Source organism: Pinus tabuliformis, chromosome 6 (genome assembly GCF_031772625.1).
Source record: "Pinus tabuliformis cultivar Carrire ecotype Pingquan chromosome 6, CPIR1, whole genome shotgun sequence".
NCBI classification, from domain to species: Eukaryota; Viridiplantae; Streptophyta; class Pinopsida; order Pinales; family Pinaceae; genus Pinus; species Pinus tabuliformis.
In genome coordinates this window covers 1,200,894,429-1,200,900,868 of record NC_142292.1, presented here as the reverse complement: position 1 = coordinate 1,200,900,868, position 6,440 = coordinate 1,200,894,429, and the positions used below count along the sequence as shown (strand labels likewise).

Here is a 6,440-nt window from a genome sequence, read left to right as displayed (position 1 = left end):
TGGGAATTGCTTCGATCCCTTTTGTGAAGTAGTCTGTAGCTATCAATATCCATCTATGTTGTCCTGACGATGCCAGATGAATTTCCCCAATGAAATCCAAGCCCCACTGTTGAAATGGTGCACTAACTTCAATTGGTTTGAGAGGCAATGGCTGTAGTTTCTGCTTCCCTTGAAAAATTTGGCATTCGTGACAATTCTTAACAGCCTTATACACATCTGAAAATAACGAAGGCCAATAAAAACCTGCCCTTAGAATCTTATTCGCTGTGGTTTTCCAAAACAGATGGCCCCCGCAGTCACCTCTATGAAAATCTTCCACAACTCGTTTGGCTTCCTCCTCTACCAAACAATTCAGCAACATTCCACCAGGGTCTTTCCAATATAATGCAGAATTGAGTATGCAAAATTTGGCAGCTTTCAATTTCAATGTTCTGCTCTTATGGCCCCATATTATGTTCCCGACTAAAATCAATCAAATCCTTCATGCTGTTTCACAACCTCATATATCTGTAGGCACCAAACATATCTCTTGGAAAAACCAAGGTCATTCAGTGACTGCGCTTCTAAATTCTGTGCCAGCTGACGCCCAGTTGTTACAAACCTGAATTAGACTTGATCACGCGCTAAAGTAGCTTGCAGAGCCATCATTTTGTCGTTGAAGCCAAAAAACTGAGTCCAGGCGGAAATCTAAGTCTCTAAATGAACTGTAGGCGTTGGGTGATACAGTAAAACTTGCAAGCTAAGCCATTCAAAGATGTGAAGGCATCCATCCTCTCCTCAAAAGTGAAAACGACATCAAATGGACCATCAACAAAATTTTCCTGACAGCACTGTGGTGCCATTTTCACATTCAGATTTCGTTTTAGCATTTGGAGAAGACCATTTCTTTTATATAATTCAGGATCTTTACGCTTTAGATCATCAAACATTCTTCTGTAAGGAGCGCCAAAGTCATATACGTTCGGCTCCCTTATTGCTGGACCAGGCAATTTCACATGAGCTCCCGTCCCATAAGAACTCACATCAAAACCGTGTTTCTTTAGCAGAGCATGTGCTTCCATGCATTCTTTCTTTCCCATTCTTTCCTCCATCCTTCCCATTTCCAAATATACAGAGAAAACCACTCATGGACAACACCATCATGCATCTCACACCTCCAGATTCCTCTATGCAAGTCTGAATTCTCACACATTGCACAGTGCTTAGAATGGCCGTGAGAGTTGGCCACTGATTCATACCCAAGCCAACCAACCAGTTTCCACAGCACAGATCTGATTCGAAGGCTGAACCTGATAAGCACAATTCCTCCTATTCTGTGAAACCAAATGACAAAGAGGAGAACTAAAACCTAAAACAGAGAACAAACTCCAGACCATTCTAAACAAAATACCACATGATTTTTCCCATTCCATCCTTGCAGAGATGATAAACAAAATCACCTAAAACGAAGTATATGACAGTACGTAGAGAGAGCAGTCTTAAATGTCCATTTACAAGCCTCCTTTGGCACTTGCCGCTTGTCCTCTGTATACATATGCTTCATCCTTGAGAAGAAAAATCTGTGCCCTGTTTGTATGTCTGTCTTTTCTTGTCAATGCCAACTTTAACTTCACTAATCTGATTTATTTCTTCTTCGTCTGCAACTCCTGCAGTTTCTTCTCTCTCCATGTCTTCTCTCGTTTTAGTGACAGTTTTTTGACTACCATCCAAAAGTGTAATGGTTCTTGTGTTTAAGAAGGTGATTATTATCAACCACCATGTCCTCCTTCCTAATCTTGACTTCCTTCACAGAATTTTGCAGTTTCTTGTCATCTGGTGGGTCACTATCTCTTCCTTGGTCTTTTCTGAGGTTATATGCTGCAATTGAGAAAAAAAAAAGGTTTCAGCCCCTTCCATGCTTGCAATTGAAACCTCTTGTAGCACCTTAATGTTGCATTGTTGTAAGCTCAACTCTATGACCATCTTGAAATAGCTCAATGATTTTTTCTCCTCTTCCTCGTTCTGAATATATCTCAAACATTGAAATAAAATAACTCCTGATTTCTTTGTCTGCTTGCAGGGATGGTGGCACTGCTAAAAACGAAACAGGGCTGCCATTGTAGAATTTAAAACATTTCGACATGTTACATATTACTTACAAAAACACATTTGATGATTTCTTCTTCAAAACAGGGTTTTGAAGAAGAATCAATCTCGCATTATTGTCGATAACCATCTTGAAATAGACACTCACTAAACCTTCCTCTAGCCTGCAGGCATCATTCGACATGTTTAAAGACCAATTATAAGACCTTGACTCTGAAATGACTCTTTTCTGAACCACAGTAACATCAATGACTGCAAATGAGAAGAAATGAACTTTGGTGAATTTGATTCTGACAAGGCGGAGTCTAACATTGGCTCCAATGGGGATGGCAGCTGCTGCTTTTTGGAGGTGCCAAGAACCGCAGAGCTTTGGGAGAGCAGACAGTGCCTCCATCCATTGGGCAATGGAGTCATTATTTCAACAGAAAACACGAGACTTCCGACTCATTTATGGACTGAAACTTGACTGAAATGATTGAAAAGTTGACTCGGAAAACTTCTAACTAAACTGTAATGAAACTCAGAACGAAATGTTGCCTTTTGGCTGCTTATTTATTTACAAAATCTACCCTACTTTGCTGTAAAAATAATAGATCAGGTAATATTGAAATGCCAGATCAACCATTCGAGTAAACCTGAGAATGATGCCGCTTGAGAATGCTTCCACCAGGACACAGATGTAATTGCTGGCAGCCCTTCATGCCCATAATGAGTCTGATCATGTAAAAGACAGTTTGATTTGTTAGTCAAACTAAAAAACATTTCCATGTACATCACAATAGGATCGCGAAAGCCAGACTCCGTTTGCTGCCCCAACTCTGTAATACATACCTCCAGATGCACACTGTCAATGCGAACATCTGTAGGAAACTCTATTATTTCTTGTTTCGATGGAGGAAGAGTTTCCAAGAACTTTTTAGGGTCTCGGAAATCATATGACTGGATCCGCTCATTCAAATACTGAATCTCCTTCTCAAGTTTTTCAACAACTAACTCGCAAACACCAGTTTTAGCTTCAAAAGGAAGCTTCGGAGATTTCAAACATTGAAGCAAGCAACTGAAAAAATATTCATTAATTTCAAAATCTGCTAACTGATTTCTTACTTCTTTTACAGCTTCACATAGTGTAGGGTTTGCCACATACCCTACCATTGCATGAGTGGATCAGCGAGCACTGGAATGTCTGGATCGAGTTGGAGTCGCCAGGTGAATGTTTCAGCCTTCATATGTGTCTGACTACTGTCCACCATCAGCATCAGATCTGCAACTTGATTTCATGTACTGGGACAAGACAATCAACAAGTTGAATGTCACATCAACAGCAAACCATCTTCCCTAGTATGGTCGCCACTATGTTAGCGCTCAAATCTGCCTCAGGCTGAGGAAGGCAAAACTCAAGGCCACATCAAACCAGGCTCAGCCTCGTAGCTAACCCTATGAGGATAGGAGAGAGCTCTCTCCGGGTCTATCTCGGCAAAAGGTCTTCAAAGGGGTTGAGAGGAGTCAAAATTAATACTGATTTTAGGCTAGTAAAGGGATAGGAAAGTTTGATTTAGATTTTTGAGGTTTTTGTTGGAAAAACAGGAAAACCAATTTTGGGTCCGGGGATTGAGGTCAGATCTTTGCAGATTTCGAGTTGGGGTGAGGTAGGCAATAGTCTTGATGCCTTTGATTAGGTGTATGAATGGATCAGAATGACAAGGAACTGAAGAGGGCAAAGGAGAACATGGATCCTCTCCAAGCTGGCGAAAACATGTAAAACTAAACAAATTTAAAGGAAGAGCATTGTGAACAATGAATTCAACCTCATTTACTCATTCATTTAGTTTCAAAAGCATAAGAAAGGAATGGAATACATTTAAACATGAATAAACATACAATAACTGAGAGATAACACCATCAAGCACTGAAAGCGACAAGAATCCCAACAGGTGCTACAAAACCTCTGATCTTTCCTTAGCCAAAATATGAAAAATATGTACAATAATGTGCCAAAATCTTCCCAAGAGTCCAACCATCTACCAAAATCCAACCCATACACTATGAAATTCATAGAATATATACATTTTCTCATCCTTGTACTAAGGGATTGAGCTCAACCATTTTCTTCAAAATAGAATTAGTTACATTAAACTTGGGCCGAATTTCTGAAAATAGGTGCTGAAGATGAACTCGTATCTCCTAAACCATAACTCCTGTTGCAAAATGGAAAGACATTTTTTTAGATAAGGTCGTGCTGGAAAAAACCCTCTCTCCAATTTTGGAAATTCGTTTCCAATAGCTCGCAATCTGTTCCACAAAATCATCTCTAAAACAGAAAATCATTAAAAATTTAATTATGTGAAAATGAGCTCTTAAGATCTAGTCACACATCCCAATCCATGACACCTGTGAATAAAATGAAAGAGGTTTTTGTTATATGTCTCGTTTTTAACAAAAACCTCCTTGGGTTTTGAAAAATTACTTTCCATCTGCTGTAAACTGGTCCCGCACTAAAATGACTAAAATAGTAAAAAATATGAAAAAATTGCTTTGTTTTAACATAAGCTCCAAATATCACTATATATCTCCCACATAGTAGCACCTGTGCATAAACTGAAGGAGGTTTTTGTTATTTGGTATGTGGTGAACAAAAACCTTTTTCACTTTTAAAAACTTCCTTACCATTCTTTTAGAAACTGATTTTCAACTAAACTTGTCATTGTGTGCAGCAATTGACCTCAAAACATGCATAACCAAGAATCACTCATTCATTTCTTCTAATCCAGGAACCGGTTACGGGAGTGTGATATGTCGTTGGAAATATTTTTTCAAGATACTTCTGATAGAAACACTTGTGACATGTTTTTTGCTGAGCATCATGTGCAAAACATATAACAAAACCAGACATAGTAAGAGCTCATGTTGATCCCTGGTGACAGGCTGCGAAGACTGGAACTAACATCGGCTCCAATGGGGATGGTAGCTCCTTGGAGGTGCCAAGAACTACAGATCTCTGGAAAGTAGACAGTGCCTCTTTCATTGGGCATGGATGGTCAAACAACTGCAAACCCAAAACAACTCATACCAATCCAAAAACATATACATGCTACAACATGTACATAAACAAATACCACAAACTGAAATGCTGCCTCGGGCAGCTTATTTATGTACAAATCTAACCTACTTTGCTACAAAATTGATAGATCAAGTAATATTGTAATGCCATATCAACCAATCAAGTAAATCTGAGAAGAATGCTACTTGAGAGTGCTTCAACCAGATCACAGATGCAATTGCTTGCAGCCCTACATGCACATAACGAGTCTGGTTGTGTAAAAGACAATGTGATATATCATTCAAACTGAAAAAAAAATTCCATGTATGTTGCAATAGGATCAAAGAAACCAGACTCTGTTTACTGCGCTAATTCCTCAACATAGACCTCCAACTGCAAACTGCCAATGCAAACATCTACGAGCAACTCTATTGTTTCTTGTTTTGAAGGAGGAAGAGTTTCCAAGAACTTTCTGGGATCTTAGAAATCATATGATTGGATCTGATCATTTAAACACTGAATCTCCTTCTCAATTATTTCAACAACTAACTTGCAGATGCCAGTTTTAGCTTCAAGAGGGAACTTTGGAGATCTCAAATATTGAAACAAGGCACTAAAAAAATCTTCATTAATTTCAAAATCTGCTAACTGATTTCTTACTTCTTCTACAGCTTCACACAGTGCATGGTTTGCCACATACCCTACCATTGCATAAATGGATCAGTGAGCACTGGAATCTCTGGATCGAGCTGGAGTCGCTAGGTGAATGTCTCATCCTTCATATGTGTCTGACCATTGTCCACCATCAACAATCAGATCTGAACTTGATACATGTACTAGGGCAATTAACAAGTTAGATGTCACGATTACAAGCTAGACCGGAGATTGACTGAAGCAGCATTTATCTACTTCCGCTAATGCAAAGCAAAAGCGTTTCGAAGGCTACCTGGCTAGTCTTCAGGCTCCGTCTGTAGCTATAAAACAAATGACATCAACAAGCAAACGATGTTGTCCAAAGTATGGTTGCCACTATGTTAGCGCTCAAATCTGCCTCATGCTGAGGAAGGCAAAACTCAAGGCCACATCAAACCAAGCTCAGCCTCGTAGCTAGCCCTACGAGGATAGGAGAGGGCTCTCTCTGGGTCTATCTCGGCAAAAGGTCTTCAAAGGGGCTGAGATGACTCAAAATTAATACTGATTTTAGGCCAGTAAAGGGATAGGAAAGTTTTATTTAGATTTTTGAGGTTTTTGTTGGAAAAATGGGAAAATCAATTTTGGGTCCGGGGATTGAGGTCAGATCTTTGCAGATTTCGAGTTG

At 39.4% G+C, this 6,440-nt stretch overlaps 1 pseudogene; it reads right to left on the bottom strand.

Annotated features, from left to right (window-relative positions):
- Positions 1-695: 695 nt before the first annotated feature.
- On the bottom strand, positions 696-1,091 carry LOC149263039 (uncharacterized; annotated as a pseudogene).
- Positions 1,092-6,440: the final 5,349 nt, after the last annotated feature.